This window comes from Myotis yumanensis, unplaced genomic scaffold (assembly GCF_028538775.1).
Source record: "Myotis yumanensis isolate MYYU_CA2020_CCGP unplaced genomic scaffold, mMyoYum1.0.hap1 SCAF_2, whole genome shotgun sequence".
NCBI lineage: Eukaryota > Metazoa > Chordata > Mammalia > Chiroptera > Vespertilionidae > Myotis > Myotis yumanensis.
Window position 1 is genome coordinate 86,348,780 of NW_027223753.1, and position 23,006 is coordinate 86,371,785.

The 23,006-nt window shown below is 39.0% G+C and overlaps 1 pseudogene; it reads right to left on the reverse strand.

Moving 5' to 3' along the window:
• Positions 1-18,865: 18,865 nt before the first annotated feature.
• LOC139002475 (lethal(2) giant larvae protein homolog 1 pseudogene) lies at positions 18,866-20,271 on the reverse strand (annotated as a pseudogene).
• Positions 20,272-23,006: the final 2,735 nt, after the last annotated feature.

Sequence of the window (23,006 nt, forward strand, 5' to 3'; positions counted from 1 at the left end):
TGATTTTAAAGCAGGCCGTATTTGTGATCCAGTCTGCCTTAATTTGTATTCCCCTAAGAGTCAGTTTGTGGCTCAGCCTCTGGGCGGCAGTGTTTTTGGGTTGGCCTCTGAGGCTATACAGCTTCTCTATCCTTTTTTAATCCTTACCCTGCTCTGTGTTGTTGGTGGGACTGAAAATCCCTCTATAGGCCAGACCCTGGTAACTCCCAGGGACTAATCAGCTTGTTTTAATCCTTTATCTCATACAGGGTGGAATCTGGGTGTGGCTGTGCTCCTTGCCTGGGGGGCTGGAGGGAGGAATTCCACCCTCTGGAGGAATGGCTGCCCCAGTCCTGGGCCCAGGGGGGTCTCAGCACTCAATTCGCTGCCACCTCCTCCGGCTCCCCCTCTTTCCTCAGCCTCTCCCCAGATTCCCCTCGTCTGCACCTTCACCCTCTCTTCAGCACAGGTGAGTGTCTGTATCCGAACTGTCCTATGAGCAGGGTTCAGTGAAAACAAAGAAACAGACAAACGCCGGCCGGCCGCGGAAAAGCTCCTCTCTTACCAGCACTGCATGGTCTGATCAGTTCCTCAGGATGCCCCCTTTAGTCTCAGTTCTCCGAAATCACAAAATCCAAATCTCAATTCTCCTGGCGCCAGCAAACCCGCGGAACTCCTTACCCTGGTCGGGGTCTCTGTCTGTCCCAAGAGACGCGGCTGTCTGCCATGCGGTCTCCCTCCGACCCTCTGGGCTCAGGCCTGGCAAACTTTCCTGCCCAGATCCCTGGTTTTTAACCTTTCCAGGGGAGGTCTGCCCTTCCTGGCTGCAAACTGTCTCACCAGCTGAGTAAATTTGCCAATTTGGGGTGGGTGTTATTAGTTTCAGCTGCTTACTCCGTTTGCTCCGGGACAAGACCTGGGACGCATCTGCCTATATCGCCGCCATCTTCTAGAATATTGTTTTAATTTATGTCTACATTGGCCAGAGTTAGTGATACTCAATTTCTGATGAAATAGCAAATATTTACCGCACCCTAAATCCTTGTGATGTCTAATTTGTGACATAATAATATATAATTCATCATTATTAGAGAGAAACAAGGGGAAGCCCAAACTGTGATTGTAAACCACAGATTGTAGTTAATTTATTTTTCAAAGATATAATGCACCTAACTTAGGTATTCAAGTCCTATAGTGTTTTGTTTGGTTTTCAGAAAAAAATGATGACCAAAGTGGCCAAATAAATATGAAAATAAATATGTCTTTTATTTTTTCCTGTTGTGAATTTAGTTTCTTTGTTGTGATTCAAATAATATCGTATGCATTTATTCTTTGATTAAGGACATAAGACTTCACCCAGGGTTTAACTTTTGCTGGCCTGGCACATTCAAATACCAGCTTAATATAACTTTCTATCAGTTTTGAGTTTTGTATAAATATAAAGAACACAGAATTTACTTCATTTATGCATTTCTAAGATTTTGAAACTTTTGTAGAATTTAATATTTGTTGAAACATTGCTATAAACACCAACTTGAATGATATCAGGGTAATATCATTTTATATATATTCTTGAACCAAAGAATGACAGAAACTTGGGCTCAAATACAGGAAGAATGCACAGGTAGGCAAACTGAAATAATTGTAATGGGTGATTTTGCTTTGTAATAAGATTGTGTGCTGACTATATGTGTCTGTGTGCGTGGGTGTATGTACGTCTGATTTTAAATTCTGGCTTGCAGGGCAAGATATACTAGTTAGACTGGATCTCAAGCACAACTATGTCATGGATTTGGTGTGTATGCAACATATAACTTTACCAAAATTGTCTTAAAGGTTATTTTGGAATAATAGGATTGGAGGTTGTATTATCTTCCATCGCAATTTCTATTAGGTAGATAAAACTTTTTATTTTCCTACAACTTCTTCTTTTTTATTTTATTGAGTTATAAATGAAGGACAATAAACGACACACATTTAAAGTTTACAATCTCAGCAGTTTTTCCATATGTGCACACCCTTAAGCATCATCACAATTAAGATAGCAAACTTTTCCACTGAGCAGAAGCAGCTAGGGTGAGATAGCAAACTTTTCTGTCACTGTACAAATTTCTTCTTCATCTTTCTCTCCTTCCCCACCAATCCCAGGAAACACTGATCTGTTTCCAATCACTACAAATGAGTTTGTATGTTCTAGAATTTTATGTAAATGGAATCATGCATTAGTTATTGCTTTTTGCTGGGCTCTTCTACTTAATGATATTGAGATTCATCCATGTTATTGAGTATAGTCACAGGCTGCTTAAAAACATTCTGAGAAATTTATTGTTAGACAATTTTGTCATTGTACTAACATCATAACGTGTGCTTTTACAAACTTAGATGGTTTAGCTTACTACTGTAATTGTATGTGCTATACTTTTATATGACTAAGAGAGCAAAAGTTTTGTTTACATCACCATCACCAAAACAGCGCGAGTAATGTGTTGGGTCAAGATGTTATGATGGCTACTAGATGATATTAATTATTCAGCTCCATTATAATCTTATGGGATCACTGTTGTGTATGTGGTTGGTCATTGACCAGAATGTCATTATGTGGCACATGAATGTATATTAATAATGCCTTTCTATTTATTGCTTACTAGTATTCTACTGTATGGATATTCATAATTTGGGGTTATTTCTGGTTTTTGGTGATTATAAATAAATTTGCTATTGACATTCACGTGAAAGTTTTTTTGTAGAGAGATTTTTTGTTTGTTTCTTATAGGTCAATGGCTGGATCATATAATAGCTGTATGTAAGTTTAACATTTAAATAATGACTGATGTGTTTTTCAGAGTATTTCTCTTATTTTACATTTCCGCTAGTACTGTATGAGAGTTATAGTTCCTCTGCATCCTTGCCAAAATTCGGTATGATATATCTTTTAAATTTTAGCCAATCTAATGTTTTTAGTGGCATCTTACCATGGTTTTGGTTTGCCTTTCCTTGATGACCAATTATATCAAACATCTTTTCATATACTATTTGTATATCTGTTTTGTGACGTGTTTATTTAAATGTTTTCATTTTTAAAAGTGGGTTGTTTTCTTGAGTTGTATAAGTTTTTATGTATTCTGGATACAAGTCATTATCAGTTAGCTGTATTGACAATATATTTTCCTAGGCTTTGGCTTGCTTTTATTTTTCTTCATTGTATTTTCAAAGACCAAAAGTCTTACATTTTGATCATGCCCATGGCCTCATTTTTATCTTTCTTTTTCTTTTGTTCTTTCTATCTTTGCTTATCAAAAAGTCAAAGATGTTCTCTTACGTTTTCTTCTAAAAGATTTTATAACTTTAAACTTTACTTTTAGGTATGTGGTCTATTTCAATTTAACTTTTGTGTACTTTGTATGGCTAGAGTCAATGTCCCGTCCCCCCCCCCCCCCCCCCCGCCCCGCCCCAATAGGTACATCTAGTTGATCCAATAGAACCATTGTGGAAAAATACCTCCATATTGCTATTGAATTGCTTTGGAACCTTTGTTGAAAATGAGCTGATCATGTTCATTCTTCACTTTTTGTTTGTTTATTTTTGCTCCTTCTATATTCATTGCATACTAGCAGAGTCCCTGGGTTCGAACACTGAATTTTATATATTTAATAGAGGCCCGGTGCATGAAATTCATAAATGGGTGGGGTCCCTAGGCCTGGCCAGTGGTCGGGGTTGATTGGGGCCTTCTGGCTGCCAGCTGGGGCCTTCCTGTTGGCTGCCAGCTGCTAGCCGTGGCCTTCCTGCAGCTGCCGGCAGCCTGCTGGATGTGGGGAGGGACCAGGGGAGGTTGGCTGGCCGCGGGAGGTTGGCTATGGGAGCGCACTGACCACCAAGGGGCAGTTCCCGTTGAGTGTCTGCCCCTTGGTGGTCAGTGTGTGTCATAGCAACTGGTCGTTCCAGTCATTTTGGTCATTCTGGTGTTCTGGTCACTTAGGCTTTTATATATAGAGATCATGAAATGACAAAAATTTCCCATAATATATAATATCTCCCAATGATGTTACCATTTACAGTATGTTTTTGTGTCATTAGGACACACTCTATCTAGAATGACTGTCTCATAGTGGCAGAAATCAAAGGACAGGAAAGTCACAATCAACTAAAACATAGTGATTATTGGTAATATTTATTGAGGCAATTCTTTCATACTCATTTGGGTGAAAACTTCATTCTTAAACTTCTTCTACACCTGAAAAAAGTTTGGAAAAGTTCTCAGTAACATTTTATAATTAAGAAAAAAGAAAACTTTCAGGAGCAGAAAAAAAAAATCATACGTCCTCCAAGTCTGTAGTTTTCTATGTGAGAAAGAGCTGATTTCACCTCCCGGAGAGGCAACGCTAGGGACGTTGTTGGTTGTCGCCACTGGCATTTAGTGGGTAGAAGCCAGGAATGTTGCAAAATATCCTACAATGCATAAAACAACCCCCCTCCCCTCCCACACATCAAAGAAATATCTGGCTCCTAATTTCAGCAGTGCTGCTGCCGAGAAACTCTGTTCTGAGCATTCAAGTACTTAGATTCAAATTTGGCCCAGAAAATATTCCTATTCCTCCACTGCCTCTGACCCTCATGTGATTGGACATGAGATGGCTTCATACTTTCTTTTGAACTAAATGTTAATTGTTCATGAAAAATTATTTTTCATTATTTTTACCTATGACCCTCTGGAGATCATAGTTTTTACTTTATCAGCTATGCTTCTGTGTAAAGAGGACAGGAGAGATTAGTTTCTTTTTACTAGACTTGAATTAAACATGGACTCCATGCCTCCATCATTTATAAGATGCACTTGACTTAATATGAGAAAATTTGCTTTGCACCCATATTGTCTCTGTCGCATACTGGTTTGTGTGTCCTTGGGAAAGCCTCATACATTGGCTAAGCTTCAAATGGAAAGATTTAAAATTTTTAAATAATTTAAATGTTTAAAGATAATTTAAAAATTGAGCTTTAAAATGGGAATAATCTCATGGGCTATTGTGAGGACTAAGGACAAATCACTACCCATAGAACTTTTATAATAATAATATTTACTATTAACACTTAAACATGTTCATGCATGAAACATGTTTTTTTTTTTTTAAATATATTGTTATTTATTTCAGAGAGAGGAAGGAAGAGACGGGGATAGAAATATCAATGATGAGAGAGAATCATTGATTGGCTGCCTCCTGCATGCCCCCTGCTGAGGATCAAGTCCACAACCCAGGCATGTGCCCAGAACTGGAATGGAACCATGACCTCCTAGTTCATAGGTCAACGCTCAACCACTGAACCACACAGGCTGGGCAAAACATGTTTATCATCAGACTTTGATCTTATAAAGTCTTAGATTCTTCCTGTAATTCTGAAGGATACCAGTTTGAATCAATAAATATTACTTGCAAGCTGTTTCTTAAGTTGAAAAAGGGGTGTTATTCAGGTATTATACATTAGGATAAAACCTTAGAGTTTTCACAAATTGGGATTCTTTTTATTTTTGTATTTTCAAGAGCACTAATATAAGTTAGTGATGAAATAATTCTTAGAAACAGACTAAAAACAATTGTAATGCTTGGCAACTTGGTAGACACTTTTAATTAATTTATTTATTCTGAAAACCATTACTGCACTTGGGAGCACAGTCAATTCACCCTTAGGGGACTTAATAAAATTTTTTTTTATTCTGGACTTGAGGTTGGCGATGTTACTTTGGTTCCATCTCTTCCTGCTGCTGCTCATTATCCCCCTCTGCCTTCCATAAGCTAGTTCCATGACTGTGATACCTCAAACTAGTTGATATAACTGGCAACTCTCAAATAATATTTTTGAAAATACTCATTGCATAGGGTAACAGGAACTGGGGAAACACAGTGAGACAGTCAGGATGACCTGCTGCAATGGGTGCATTTTTATGTAGATACATGTGTCATCACCAACAAACATTTAAATGTTTATTTTAAGATGCTATTATCTGGAGATACAAAGAAATCTGCTAGCTTAGTTAGCATTGCATTGGGGGTGACACCCACATAGTGGTCTAAGGAATAGCCCAAGTGCAGCGCTTTGGTATAGATGCAGAGACTGGAGATCCGAGAGATCACCGAGATCATTCTGATCCTGTCAGGTCTCCACTGCCTTCTCCACTTGTCTGCTCCTCTTCAGAGTAAGGTCACCTCCCTTAGTGGTTCCAACTGTTCCCTCTGCAGGTGTGAAGACTGGCAGAGAAGAATGTTAGAGTTCATCCAGGGGGGCATAGTGAGTAGTGTGCTGAACATCCCAAAAGTTTCTTTTTACTGACTTTATACCTTCCTTTCAGGTTGCCTTTCAATTATTTTGTTGTCCTTTTCTTCATCTCAGTCATTCTCCGTAGGACACAGCAGAGTTTTAAGAAAGGAAATAAAGACTTTTGTTTATCATAGTTTACTTAAATTACCTCATAGGATAATGTGGCATGTTTGTTGTCATTGAATAGGTATTTCTTTTGTTTAACTTCCATAAATGATTCATTTGCAAACCTCACAGTGGGTGCACATTCTTATTAGCCATTCACACTGCAGCACAATTTCAATCTTAGATAAGCTATGGGTGAGTGTGTGTGACTGTGTGAGTCTCTCTCTCTCTCTCTCTCTCTCTCTCTCTCTCTGTGTGTGTGTGTGTGTGTGTGTATGAATGTGCAGAAACAAGGCAGACTATGAGAGGCAGCCTTGATAATGGAAAGAACTCTGGATTTGGAATCAGAAATTTTAGGTATGTGTTAAAATGTGGTTTTACTGTTTCTTAACTGTGTAAACTTGGAAGTTTCTTTGGGCTTTTTACTCTGTCTAAAATTGAAACATATTCAACTCATATTTACTGAATATCTTCTATGTGCCAAACATACAATGAGGTAACAGTAATAATGTTTTTCCACTGGCATCACTGAGTTGTTAAAACAACAAATGAAATGTGATATGTTAGCAAGATTTGCAATCTCTCTGAAGTTTCCTAACTGACATAATTACATGGCAAGTATGAATAGTGATGCAAATCATGTCCTCCAGTATTCAAAGGCACCAACACAGATGAAGATCCATACTACGTCCTACAGGAATTTGAAGGAGCTAATGAAGTAAGGATAATGAAGGATGGCTAGACCACACATAAGCAGAAACTTGGGCAGAGAGAATAACATCAAAAAAGAAATTGGTCCCTCTGATTCTCTTTGGCAAGTAGAGTTCATATTCTCTGGAAACCAAATTGTTTATTGATTCTCCAGGGACTGCTTCTTGCTGTAACACAAGCAGTGATTTCATTATAGTTGAAGTTTTCATTTTGTTTCATAGGTTGGCTGCCCATGTTTTCTTCAATAATATTCTGGTCTTTGTAGTGAGAGCTTCATTTGGTCATGGAGGGGAGGCTGTGCCCCCTGCACACTTCCTGGCTTTGCTGTCAGCCTTTGATGGTTTCTCCAGCCATTCCCTAGGCCTGTAATACATCCATGCCACTTGTCTACAGAAAGTTTGAAAGTAGTGAAGTTGATCTAAACATTTTTGTGAACAACTGAGCAGTAAGTACAGTTTCAAAGCTGCAGCAGCTGTTTGTGTCTTTGCTTTGCAATCTGGTGTCTTAACTGGAATCCTTTATGTCAGAACATAATCTACTTAAAAAGTTTCCATTTGTGTCACAAATAATAAACTTGATGGTTCTTTACAACATCCAAACAGCCACTTTAAGCTGTCTTGTTAGATGATAGTCTTCTTTACCTAATGAAGAAATAGGAAAAGTAATCTCTTTAGATTTCTCATGAAATACTCATTCTTTGGTATGATGGTTAAAAATGTAATCTACCATATTCACAGCATAAAGTATTATTAAATATAAAATATGACACTAAGGTATATCCTATAGTTTATGTTTAAAATGTGTTTACTAGATGTTTTAAATAGGTTATAAGATGCTCCCCTTCCCCTGTCCCCCCATCCCCGAACAGTTTAAGAAGATAGAGAATCCTCTAATAAAGTCTGTGCCTGGTGGTTTGAAGTTTAATGGCCCTATCACACATATCCTGACACCAAGCCACCATGACTGAATCAATAGCTCACCCTTTTTCAATTTTCTTCTTCTTCCTCCCCCACATTGCCTGGCTTTATGAATTAAACATCTCCCTCTAATCTGCGTCAACATCTTTAAGCACCATTTGTAGTTGCCCAGACCTCACCAAGGATCTGCTCCTTTTTCTTCTGCACTGGTTGGAGTTTAGGCAGTCCCATCCTATTACCAGTTCAAAAGTGAAAGCAGAGCCAAAGGAGCCATGGACCGTTCTAACATCACACAAAGGGCACCTTCCCAACCCCACTCTTTGATATAGTTAGAGACAATAGAGTTGCCACGAACCTGCAGTGACTGATGCTCTCTTTATTAACTGGTTGAACTGAGGACAAAAGGATGGCCACTTGGCCTCATTCCTCAGCAACCCATCCCATAGAAACTTCTTTTGGGACTCGGGTCAATTGCTGAACTTGAAGAAACAGACACATATATTTCTTAGTTTCTGACTTTGAACTAGTTTTGTTTATTTTTTTAAAAAAATGTTTTTATTGATTTTAGAGAGGAGAGGAGAGTCAGAGAGAGATAGAAACGTCAATGATGAGAGAGAATCATTGATTGACTGCCTCCTGCATGCTCCCTGCTGGAGACTGATACTGCAACCTCGGGCATGTGCCATGATCAGAATCCAACTGTGACCTCCTGGTTCATAGGTCGATGCTCAACCACTGAGCTACCCGGCCGGGCAAATTTTGCTTCTTAGAGAAACAATAAAACTCATAAAAGAGCAATATTGTTGTTGCAACAAAAAAGTTTTATGAATGGTTTAGTAGTAATTAGACAGAGCCAAAGACAGAATTAGTAAATAGGAGGATAAGTATGAATAAATAAACAAGAATATATAGCCCATAGAGCAAAGAGACTGACAATATGAAATGGAAGTTAAAAGACATAAAGGATATAATAAGAAATTGTCATATTTAAATGTGAATCCCAGAAGGAACAATGAAGAGAATGAGGAGAGGCAATAAGTGGATAGGTAATGGCTGAGATATTTTCAGATCTGATTATAGACTTGAATCATTGAAGACTAGAAACACATATTATTCTAATCAAGAAAAATAAAAAGACATCTATGCTTACATATATTGTAGGGGCACTGAAGTGAGCCAAACACAGAGAATATCTTAAAATGATTCAGGGAGAAAAAAGAAAAACAACAATTGGACTGATAGAAACCATAGATGCCATGTTGAGTCACTGTAGTTGTCAATCCTAAACAGTTTAGCAATCAAACTGTATTTCAAGAACCAAAAACAAACACATTTTTAGGTAAACAAAAATGGAGAGTTTAACCACTAAAAGGCTCTAAACGTCTAAAAGTTATACTTAGAAGGAATTAAAACGATTCCAGAAGAGATGGCTGAGCTACATTAAGAGATGTGAGCAAAGACAGTATAAAATATGAACAATGTCTATTTTGTGGGATAAAATAACAAGACAGAACTAAACTGCTGAATGACAATTGCTTATAAGTGTGTAGGATGGTGACAAGAGTTAAAGCATTCTATGGTTTCTGCACTCTTTGGTTGGAGAGTTAAGATAATGATTAACCTGAGACTTTGACATGTAGGTATACCAAAATTCCAAGGGCAGAATAGAAAATAATTCAGCTAAAGCAGGAGGAAAAAAATCAAAATCAAAACCAAGGTAAGATAGGAAAAAAAAGCATAGACAAAACAGGACTAGTAAGCACAGAATAACATAATAGAAATGGATCAAAATATACCATACAGTAAATATAAATGGACTAATTTCATCAGCAACAAAACAGATGGTCAAACTAGATAAAAATAAAATGTAGTTGTATGCTGTTTACAAGAGACAAACCTAAAACATATGGAAGTTCTGCAAATGTATACTGGAAGACAGGTGCAAAAATGTTCCTGAAAGCATTGTTCCTTATAGAAACAAATAAGAAAACTGGATACAACCCAAATCATATGTTCTTCAATAGGAAAATGTTTAATACATTTTGGCATATCAATTAATTGGTACAATGCAATCAATGAAAATAAATGAATGGCAATCACACAGATCAACATGAATGAATCAGAAAAATATGTTGGATATACAGCATGTTTACAAATTCCAAACATCCAAAATACAGAATATACTTAATACATATGTAATAAAGCCTACTAAAACTATGAAATTCATATCTAGAAAATTCTCTCTGTTTGGGTGGTGATAGAGGCAACTACCTGCACCAGTTTTATGGACAGAAGACTTGTACAGTCTCACAGGACCCTGTGTTTAGAAAGACTCTATACTTGGTTTAATGCTTTGCTGTCATCACCTTGAAATTCTTGATAATTTTGGACAAGGGACCCTGCATTGTCATTTTGCAAATGTTAATGCCAGAGTCATTGCCTATAATACTCATCAGAAATATCCAGGCACAAGAGTCACATAATCACTGCTCAGGTGGAATTCAATATTCTATTTATATGGTTGTGATGGGGAAGTTAGTCTGAGTTGTTATGTAGTTATACTTAAGCATATGCTTTGACTCTATAAAACCCGGGTGAGTAATATCAATTTGAGGGAAAAGAAGAGCCCTCTGTATTTCTTTACACAGTTGGATATCCAGCTGCTCTTGTTTTTATACTGCAAGAGCATTTCTTTGCAAACTTGTTAGATCCTGCATTATTTGGAGGCTCTGCTTTTTAAAGCAGGCAGCATTTAAAAACTACAGAGCAGAACCTATCTGATTCTATGGCTGTCACCAGCAGCTGGTGCACCCAGCGTCCTCCGAGGAAGTGGGCTGCCCTGTGGCCACCGTGGATATTGTGCAAACACAGCACATCTGCTCTTGTCAGTGGCTCACTGAGCTTGTGTGACTGTAGAGGCCAATGCACCATTTATGTGAGGTTGGGCAGCTTCAAAATTCACACGTAGAGACAGCTGGTGAAACAGTTTGTTAAGAGATACACCCCCTTTTCATCCAGCCACCTGGATGATTCTGAGAGGCACAATGTGACCATCTCTCTTTAATACATAGCGTGGTAGCCAGCATTGGCCAAACCTTCTTGGGAGTTTTCAAAGGCAATTCAACATGTTCAATTTTTCCAGAGCTCTCAAAGAACTCTCGGCTGCTTCAGCTTCATTGTATCCTTTAAGTGCCTCTTACTCTGACCTTCAGTCCTATGTCACTATCATATCATTATGCTTCTGCTCTCTCAAGTGCAATGAAGTACAGGGACTCGGATATTATGCATTCATTCCTTCAGTCACTCAATAAATATTTTAAATCTTAATTCTCACATACAGATCTTCAAGTCTTGGTCTACTTTGCCTCTTCCTTTCTCTTTTCTGTTCTTCTTCTTCTTTTTTTTTTTTTTTTTACTTTTCTAGGGACTCTGATTTATGGAATTTAAGGATCTACCCTCCCTGCATTTATTCTTTATGACAATATTTCTGAAGCACTGATGTACTACCTTTTTTTTTCACCAATCTAGTCATGACCTTTCCTGTTTTGCAGTGAATCATGTAATCTGTTGTACTCCTTAGAGGTTTCTTGAGGAATTTTGGAATGACAGAAATTAAAATGAAATACAACTTTTAAAAAGCACAATTCATACTAAAAGCAAGCTTCACCTGTACATGTTACTCTAAATTATAGTGATCTACCTGGTAAAGAGCAAATGGATATCTACTGTAAAGTATTTGACACTTTTTTTTTCTGAAAATGCAAGTTTCGTGGTAAAATGTCCTAGAGGTTGTCTAGGTAACTAGAATCATTATCTCACCCTTTAGTCAAATTCGGTAAGTCTAGGTAGTCTTAGTGTCAGAAGTCTTGCCCTGAGTTCAGCTAATGATTAACTGAGCACTTATTATGCGCAAGGCATTACAGGGCATACAAAAAAGTGGAGAATATACTTGCCTCCTGTGAGGAGCTTAAATCATTACAAAGACCTGTACATATAACAGGAAATTAACAACACAAAGTAAAGTGGCAAATGAATCATTTAGGTATTAAGTGCAGTAGGAAGGAAAAAAAAAGAGACTGATTATTGGTGTCTGGGATCATCAGAGAAATGTAGGGGCAAAGGGCATTTCCCCATATTTAATTAGACTCTCTTTGGAGTCAGGTAAACTTCTTACTTCTGCAGACAACTAACGTCATAGAGAGAAAACATTTGGATTACTCTATTTTACTCTTCCTGGCTTGAGACAGATTTATTTTGAATTACTGTTGGATGTTTTCCTCTTTTTTTTGTCTTTTAAAATAAGTGCACATTTGCTCAGTTTAATTGCTTATTTGTTTTATTGGAAGATTATGTCAATTAAATTTCTTCTTCTAAGAATTGAGACCTTATTTTGGGTTATGTGGTCTTCTTTCTTGTTAATAATGAATTTGATTCATTATAAGCTAATTATACCCACTTCAGGAAAAAGGAGTTATTGAAGGTCAGGACATTGTAGTGACAAGGCCACATATCTTAGAAACAGATGGGCCCGAGTTTGAATCCAACCTTTACTACTAACCTTGCTATGTGACTCTATTTAATTTTTTTAGTCTCCTAGACTCAGTTTCTTTAGCTAATAAATGAGGACATGTTTCATTTAATATTTTTTGATAGGGTTTATTTTATAGTACTACATAAAGTACCTACATGCCACTTCTGTTTGGTTCATAGAAGGCATCTTACATATACTGGCAATTATTATTATTATTCTTTTAAAATGAGCCCAATTCATTTTATGTATGTGAGGAGACTTCTGTTGAAACACAAAATGAGTCTGTAACTTTAGGAACTATTTTAAGGTCATTGGATTAAACCAAAGGCTTTTTAATGTTAATGCTTCCAAAAATTGTACTGGCTAGAGAACATTGTCTTTATTTCATGTTGTTTAGCTCTTAATGGTACTTCATGGGTGGTCTGCCAGTTGAGTTTCTTGTCTGTTTTTAAAGAAGAGTATCTATAATTCTTAAAATGGGTATTTTGCCAATTTTCACATGCCTTGTTTTCTCTTCTCAAATCAACATGTCTTCGTATTTATACAATTCAGAGTTCAAACAACATTCATTACACTGCTGTCGCTGAACATAAAGACAATCCAAACTTGTTATGCCCAAATATAAAACATGATCCAACTAAGTGAGCAGATGTGTTGCATGAGCAAAGCCTCACCATGTTGTTCCTATTTATTGTCTGCCTTGTTTGGAGGGTGTGCCTGGTGCTGTGAGGTGGTGGATAAAGAGTCTTGCCAATTGCACTTAGTTAATGAAACATTTTATGCACATCTTGTTCTTCTGTTCTGTTGCATTGCCCTTGGGTGACAGAATGGTTTTTAGGAAGTTTGGTTAAACTTGTCAAGCCTTTGAAATGACTTTAAAAATGTTTTGTAGTTACAAAAATAATTGTGTTTATTTCAGAAAATGAAACATGCTTTCTTAATTTGGAGCTAAGATAATGAGCTTTTAAAATGCAGGGTGTTCAGCAAAATTCCAACCAGCTCTTAAAATTAACACTACGTTTTTCTAATTGTTTTTGTGCTTATTTTCTACTCCTTTCTGCACCTTCCCCATATAATAAGAATGAGAAAACACAAGCACTTGCTTATGGAAAGTAGGCCCAGAATCCTCTATCAGCCAGAAATTTCCATGAAAATGAAATTCAAAAAGAGAGGAGCTGTGTTGGTAAGACTTCTTAGTGGGCCCTTTCCTCTCCTGGGGATCACTCCTGGGTATGGGGGAGGTAGATCAGGCTGCCCATCCCCATGAATCCCAAGGGGTTTGTTTACTTGGCGTTCCACCCTTATTCCTTAAGGGTTGCTTACTAGTATTTCTAGCATATGCTCTAGGATCTTGAAGGAAATTACCAATTAGACCTACCTGGTAGCACTCTTTATCCATTGTTAATAGTAAAAAGATTCCTTGGACGTGATTGAAATTTTAGAAAGGAATGAATTACACTTTTTGTACCAGTCCAGCCTGGTTCTGTTAGTGACAAATAGTCTCTTCCCATTTCAGTACTGCCAGGAATTAAAATTCCCCTTTTCCCCCCATCTTTCTGATTTTCCATTGGCCTGTGGTATGCTTCTGTACTCATGACAGAAGACAGTTCGCACTAATCAATATTCGTCCACAGCTGACTGGGACCACCCCATCACAGGGTTGTGGGGAAATGCAAAGAGCATATTATATACATGGGAATGAACTGGTTCAGCTTCTGATTCTGCTACTTACTCCCTGTGGTAATAGACTAGTTCCTAATTTATATTTTCTTACCTGTGCAAATAAGGATGTCATTTAGTGTTTTCCGCAAAGGTTGTGTTTTAGGACAAGAGCAAAATTACCAGCTGCTTCCTTTCCATGTGCTGGGTCTTGCTTAACTTAAAAAAAATTATGATGCAATGGAAGTTCCAGGAGATGATGACATAGACAACAGCCAGAGAGCTCTGGTTGCTTCTTTCAAGGCTCCCATTAAGTATAGTGTTACTCACTTTGCCTTCAGGCCTCTGCCACAGGTGTGATTCTTTTTGTCTGGGGCAGGAAAAGACCCCTGAGATGGCTCACTTGGTGGTGAGTGTAGCCCCCTAGGTGTTTGACTACAGCTCACAGTCAAGCTCTATTGTGATGTCCTGGACTTGGAAGGGTTAGAACTACTGAGACTGAAGCCCAAACTGTGGACCCTTGGTAACATGTGACCATAACTCGTATATCATTTGAGGCAGGATCAGAGCTGACATCTAAACACAACTTGTTTTCCTGCTGAAAAAAATTGCAGAGCAGGGGTTTATTTTTCCTTTTAACTTAATTCCTTAATTGAAAAATTAAAAAGTAAGCAAGTATAATTTCATAATTTCTAGACAAGGAGGCTTTAAGCAAGAGATTCTGCAGGTATTAACCTTTTCTCCAATCTCCATGTAATTTATCTTTGGGTAATGGGACATGTATATTTCACTTCATTTTACTTAATAGTTCTCATTTCTTAACCCTGTGTATTCTACATGAGGATATCAGAGAGTTTACATAAAATGTTCTTTTTATGGTTAAATGAGATTACACATCCCCAGCATTTAGCATGGTGCCTTGTCCCTACTAGACTCAATGAATATAAACAAAGACCCCTACCCTCATTACTTCTTCCCACCACATCAGAGTTTCTGTTTAAATACCAATAGTAGTATGTTCTCAAGCTTTCTATCTGCTGTTCCTCCAAGTTCTCTTTAAAGAATATAGGTTACTCAGCTATAATTTTTAGTATAGCACTCGTTCACTTTCAATTTGCTGTCTCACTAACTGCCAACTATGCTACAACTGCTACTGTGTAAACATTCTGTGTAAAACACCTGCTTCAAACCGCTTTATGCTGTTGTGGAGAGAGAAGTTTTTAAAGGTTTTTAGACAAGGAACAAAAATTAATTAAAAAAATAACAGGTAATACTTTCCTCTGTTTCTAAGACTCTGTTACCCATTACTTCCTTCTCTTAATGCGACCCCCCAAAATGCTGCCTTGTTAAAGACTTTCTGTGTAATCATTTTATGTTTACTTCTATGTGAACTTATATAAATTATGCAGATTACCATTCTTGTCACTATGAAGGATGAACATATATTCAATTTGGTAAAGGATCTCCCAGATAGCCTCATTTCTGGTCCCCCTCCCACCCCTAAGCAAATACCAGTTTGTAATGAGACTCTTTGGATTGGTACCAGACTTTCCCCTTAAAGTAAGTAAAGCATGCATGTCTTAACTACAAAGCTGGTTGATGGAACATGATTTAGCAGAGCATTTTGAGTTCATACAATACTATGTTCATACAATACTATGCTTAAAATGAAAGAATGGGATTGGCTTCTTATTTGGATTTTTTTTTCCTGGTCAGTTCAGTTCATGAAAGCCTGGTTCCCCTCAATGTAAATTAGAACCCCATTAGCTGCCTCAGAGTCTTGCACTGCCCCATATGTACTTGTTGAGGCTCCAATGCCCCATCTGGGACCTGCAGCACCACTGGGAGGCCTAGCCAGGAGGTGACTTCAAGACTTGCCTTTTTTTCCTCCAGGGGTTACTAGTCTCTGTGAAGACCAATTTACTAGAAAGACAGCCCTTAGTCAGACTAGTGGCATACCTATAAAAACCAATATTTTGGAAAGCAAAATGATCACTTAAATAAATAAGCATACATTTACAAAAGTCTCTGAATCAGATTAAACTGAATTTCTATGTTGAAACAAGCACAAACACTGTCCTATTTCCCATGTCTGGTAATCTTATTGATGAGTAGCTGAGAAAGAAGAAAGAAAATGGAATAATTCTATGATTTTTTTAAAACCTAAAGTTAAAGAATTAGTCATCTGTCTATTGCTTGAAAATAGTATGTACACACATCAAATGTTTTAAGAAGGTGGATAACGGCTGAATGTACCTGCGGAACTGGTCTCTCCACATGGGTACTTATTCTAACTCAATCATGGGAAAAATACATTAAAGGTGTTTTGAGGTGCCAGGAGCACTTAGAAAAGGAGTCAGAATCAAAATTGAACTCATACTGGAGGACAAGAGAATAGAGCTAGGAAAACATATGGGGTAAAACAACTCCAGAAGAGTAGTGAGGAAATCGAGCCCGAAGGCTAGCAATTTCATGAAAATTATGTACACCAAGCATGTCATATCAAGGCCCGTGGGCCACATGCAGCCCACAACAAATATTTTTGTGGCCCAGCTAACATAACAGTATGTAAGAAACATTTTAATAAAAAATTCTTAACTTAATTTTTACAATATCCTGTTATATATAATTATTAATAACAAACTACAACATTCACTAATGACTAATTACTATAATCGTGTTGCATTTATGCGCCTTATGCACAGGCGCACCATTTCTCACCACTAATACTAGCAGCGAATATTTTAGCAGCTGATTGCCACGTCATTAGTCTTGGACTGACTGGTTTGGTGTGCACAACAGGAAATATTTCACTATTGGAGAACAAGAAAAATATGTTTATTTGCATTATGCTTGTTAATTTGTGCAGCTATTCAGTGTCTGGTAAGTTAATGTTCAAGAAAAAAATATTAATTTTTATTAAAATGTTCTATTTTTTATGTTAATGATTACTTATTTATTTCAGCATGTCTCTATTGAAATAAACCTATGTTTCTATGAAAATTGAAGCTTTTGTTTTTTTTGCAGCCCACATAAACTTAAACCTTGTTTATTTGGCCCGTGTTAGCCTTTGAGTTTGACATGCTTGGTGTACACAGTCAGCACTGGAAAAATTCTTCTCTAATTCACAAACCTTTTGTAAGTACCCATTATGTTCTAGTCATCGTGTAAGACTTGGTCTAGGAAAGACACCTACCTTCCCTCAAATGCTTTGCAGTCTCCAAGGGAAAGAAAACATTTAAACAAATAAGGAATATGAAGCTATGCAGTGTAATGGTGGATGGAGGAAGATGGCTCAGTGGGGCCTTGGGAAGAAGTAAGCATTGAAGAGAGCAGGAAAGGCTTCATCGAGAAATAAGAGAACCTAATGGAATGTAGCCTTCAGGAAATTAGCCAAGAGGAATGAATATAAAAACTCTATTTATCATGATCCTCTGATCTTGGATTAAGCAAGTAAGGCAAAAGAGATTCTGAGTGTTCCTGAGTCATGCCCCTCTAATATTCTCTGAGAAGCACTTTGGAAGGGACTTTAGAAGGCAGCCAGGGAAATTTGATTATAGGTAGTTAAATTTCAGAAACTGAGATTGGCCAAAGGCAAAGATTCCATGTAAGAGACCACTTGGAGATAATTCTCAGCTCCAATTATATACTAGAGTCACCTGGGGATCTTTTATGAGAATATTTTCACAACTAGATCCTTCTCCTAGAGTTTCAGGAGAGAGGTTTAGGCATATCATAAAGGTTCTTTCGGTGACTCCAAAGGGCACTCAGGTAAAAATCATAGATTTAAAGTAGTTGGTCAGAAGCACAAAAAAGGAGAAAGGAAGATCTCACATACAGATGGAGTCTGTGGTTTTCAGATTCAAGCATGCATTGGCATCACCTGATATTAAAACAGGTTGCTGGACCTCACCCTTGGAGTTTCTGACTCATTAGGACTGGGGTGAGGTCCAAGAATTTGAGTTTCTCATTCATTTTCAGGTAATACTGATGTTGCTGGTCCACATTTTAAGAACCACCAGACTAGGTCAACTGTGGAGAAAGAAGGAAGACTTGCAACTTGGGGTCATACAGGCATGGTGGGCTCAGTAGCTAGGCCCTAGGTCTGGCTGGCATTGTGGCAGCTCAGGGAACAGCAGTTGTGATCGGTGCTATGTATGATCTAGAATCTTGCTACTTAAACAGGGGTTCTCAGACCATCAGCATAGGCATTGCCTGAGAACTTGTTTAAAATCTAGAGTCTCGGGCCCTGTGACATCTGGCTTCCTGCCTGTAGCCAACTGCCTGCAGGAGGAGCCAGTATGAATCTGTCCCAGAGGTTCTGTGCTAAGTCTGGGGCCCACACCCTAAGGTGGGGTTGGCAGGCCTCAGCATAGTCCTCACAGGCCCACAGGTTAGCAGGTGTGGGTCATGCAAAGGGCCAGGCATGTTTCCAAAGAGGGCAGGTAATGGTCAGGTAGTGCTGGCCTTCCTCACCTGGTCAGGATGGCACAGGCTTGAGCATTGTCTCCTGTCAGGTTCCTCATATTCTTCTGAAGAGCCTAGGAATGCTTCACGTCTTCCACCATGCTTGCTGTCATGTCCAGCATGGCCTCAGCTGACTCTGGGTGTCAGCTCCCTTGCCTTGGACAGGACCAGGGCTTCCACCACAGTGTCATGGGGCCAGGACAATGCCGGGGGTCCCCTTAAGCCTGGCTCAGTGTGGGCCACTCTGGGAGCCTGTAGCTGGCATGGGCGGCAGCACAGAACCAGCTAATGGAGAAGCATTCAAACTCCGGCGAGGAAATTAAATGAAGACTCTGGCCCTGGCTTGCGAGGACAATGCCTCTGATGTCCTCCTTCCTGATACAGAAGTAGTATACCTGGGGTCCCAGGTAAGGCCCCAAGGAGACGCAGACGTTGACCAGGTTGGTGAGGCAGGACAGACAGGTCTCTGCTTAGTCCTCGCAGGACACTCTGGCACATGTGTGCGCAGAACAGCCCTACGGGCCCTCAGTTTGTACTTGGTCTTGTTGCTCACCTTGGGCAGTGTGAACACCTCCAACTGCCTCTCAGATGCATTGAGCTTGGTGTGGCCACCCTGCTTGTCAGGTGCCTGTGCCAAGTTCCATGAGAGCTGACAGGGTTCAGGCAGCAGGTGGTCAGCACCTGCAATTCCCTGAGGGGAATCACGGGCGTGTGGTGCGTCAGCTACCCCTCCTTGCCCAGCACAGCCTAGTCCTCCTACTGCTTCTTGCCTCCCCCACCTCCTGAGCGTAGGTGAACAATGGAGCCTGTTGGTGCCATGGTGGGTTCACGGTGGACCACTTCTGAAGGAATGTGCCAGTGAAGTAGAGGCAGCCATCAGGCCTGAGAGGGAGATGTTGGCCGAGTGGTGAAAGCTGCGCTGCACTGGCTTTATCCCCAGGTCCTGGGAGCAGGCCTGCTGCTCCAGCAGCTGAGAGTTGGCCTCCTGCAACTTGATGTTGGCATTAGTGGCCTGCTCCTTGCCCAAGACTTGACTTTTGCAGATGCATGAGAAAGACTGGTGCAGAGAGTACTTGAGTGACTTTATCTAGGAGAGCAGCCCCTCTGTAGCCAGGGAGTCACTGGGATGAAATGTGCATTTGGTCAGCACAGGACTGTGTAGTCAAAGGGGCCACAGCTGTGATGTGGAGCGTGCCTGAAGTGACAGCAGCTGGCGGTGGGCACTGAGCCAGACCTTGTGCAGGTGCTCAGGGCCCTTAGGCCTGATGACCTCGCAGTCCTGGAGGATGGCCACGATGGCCACACTGCTGCCTGCTTGGAGGCAGGTTGCTTAGCTCCAGCACCAGCATCTCCTCTCAGAGGGGGCCACCACCAGCCAACTGCTCTGTGTTCTTGCAGAACACCTCTGCACGCCCAGCCCAGCTGGGGAACATCCCTGCAGAAGTCTAAGCGGCCCACCTTGCACAAGGGCAGCCAGTCAACCTCGGTGGCCTGGGCCAGCTGTCGGCCTACTTGTAGTCGATCTAGAAGAGACCAGCTCGTAGAGTGGTCACAGCACCACTTTGGCAGCATCGCAGAGCCACACAGAGCCATCCTCACCATTGGTCAGCAGCAGCCCTCACAATGATGGCTCCCAGGCCAAGTTCTGGCCTGGTGATGAGCCAGCTCAAGGGGATGCAGGATGGCTAGCATTGCTGCTTCTCACCAGCGCTCACATCCTGGAAGGGACGTTGGTGATGTGGGTGGAGCAGGTACTAGGGTATGGGAACTCTGTCTTAATGCTGAACACATATAGGAGAATCATTTTTCTAATCTGAAACCTTACCATTTCTCAGTACATGACTGAGCAGTCACTTTCAAATATGCTGGGCACTCAGTGAGCAGTTGGGCATATTCTTTATTTGAAGTAGAAGCTAGGTATGAAGAAAGTTGTTTTTTTTTTTTTTAATGTTTTTATTGATTTCAAAAAGGAAGGGAGAGGTAACAGAGAGGGAGAGAGAGATAGAAACATGAATGATGAGAATCTCAATCAGTTGCCTTCTGCACGCCCCCTATCGAGGATCAAGCCTGCAACCCGGGCATATCCTGACTGGGAATCCAACTGTGACCTCCTGGATCATGGGTCCACGCTCAACCACTGAGCCATACCAGCCGGGGTGAAGAAAGCTGTCTCGACTTGAGTTACCATGACTCAGGAAACAGAAAGGTATGGAAGCTACACATAGGGAACATCAGAATATTCAGCTGGGAAGTGAAAGGGAAGCAGAAGCAGGGAAGTTGACACAGGGAAAGACAAAACCACATGCATCTCACTTGCTTCATTAAAAGATGTGTATTGCCAGGATGAATACGCAAAACCAATCATCTGATATTACTCTGGGTTTCTCAATGTCTCTTCCACGATACTGTCTCCTCCTATTCCCCCGGGTTGGGGTTGAATTGACCCCTCAGTTGCACACTTATGTTTCAGATGTTTACAACACATAAATCTATCGTAGCACCTACTGAGGTGTTAAGATTTACCTCACTTGTTTAAGTGTTTTCCTTCACCCAGTAGATTATAAGCCCTTTATGTACAGGGAAAAATCTTGTTTGTGGCATTGCCACATGGAACTTAACAGACACCTGCAAGTATTTGTTGAATGCTTAGATACTTAACATAGAAGAAAAGAGGAAATTTTGCTTTGGGGAGAATATAGAGTGAGGTTAAAAAATATGGTGAAAATCTATACATAAAATTATACATGTGTACATATATACATATATATTTATGCACAGATAAAGCAAATATGGCAAAATATTAAGAATTGTTGAATCTAGGTGAAGGGAATAAAGTGTTTATTGTATTGTTCCTTCACCTAATCTCTAGCCTAAAATATTTCAAATTTATAAATTGTGAAAAATGTTTGAAAATAGTCCTTGAATTATTTCTTTAAATTGAGAGAGCTGTTTCTTTAAATAAGTGTTAAAATAAGGAAAATTGAATTTATATTGTTTTCATAAATTTTGCAATATATGACTTCCTTTTCCTACTTAGATATACTTTGATTTCTGAAGAGACTTAGGATTGCTTTTATATTAATAAGACTATTTGAAACATAAAGAAATAACTTGTGCACTTCTGATTAAAAGCTCTTTTATTATAAAAGAAGTGTTGTTGGTTTGGTAGAATTGTTCAGATTGACTGCTTATGCATATTTACTTATCTAAATCTGAATTTCCACATTAATAGCACTTGGGAAAAAAGCCATATATAATTTTGAAAATTCATTTTGTTTTCCTTAAATTTTCATTTGGTTACTTACAATGCTTAAGTATAAAATGGCAATTGAGATAATAATTGATGGTATTAATTTATCTTTCTGTCATATGAAGCCTATTCATCACCAGATTGATAGTTTATATAGAATTTCTCCTTTTAAACCTACAAAGTGGTTTCTAAAGTCAAAGTATTTTTGTTTATGTTTTTATTCTTTGCAAATAGCTAGAGTATTTGTATCACTCTTTTGAATATTTATTAGGGAACTTCCTAAGCATATTACAGGAGAGAAATTTTTTGTTGTTATTCTATCTCTATGCAATAGGAAATGTGATATATCCCTTACCCCCTGAAATAAATAGGTATATAATCAATTTATTTGAACTTTCCATTTAGTTTTTGGGGACAGACTATTTTCATGTATTCTGTTGCTTAAAATGCAGTGCATGTATATTGTTAAGACCCACCCTGACAGAATTTATGGAAATCCTTAAATTGTAAAGTTCTAATCCACTGAGTCAGTGACATCCTTTTGGAGGGGGCAAGGCAAGTAGCAAGATCTCTCTGTAGCCAATATGTGGCCACTGTCTAATTCTCAAGTATAAATTTTGGATTTTACCCAATATTTCCTGGAAGACATTTTATCACTCACAAAGCACCTGAACAATCAAAGGAAGTGTCCTGTAGGTAGCCTATTTTAAAAGTTGTTAGCAAGCTATTTTAATAGGCTTGTTTTCTCTTATTCTCATAAAAGTTTTTCCTTATTTTGTTATCATTTTCTCTTTATACATTTCTCTTTATTTCTTGTTTGCTCTCTTATGGAGAACAGCCAGCTAACTTCTTCCTCATATTAACTTCCATTAACTTGAAAATGGTTCATTCAGTATTTATTGAGCACTTGTTACATGTCAGGTACTGTTCTTGATAGAATACATTAGTGAGACAACAAAAATCCCTGTCTTCATGATGCTTACATATTAATGAGGGGAAGACAGATGATGTGCAATAATCATGGTTTAAAGTGCTTTATCTGGCATCACAGAAAAAGATAAATGCTATGGGGAAAAGC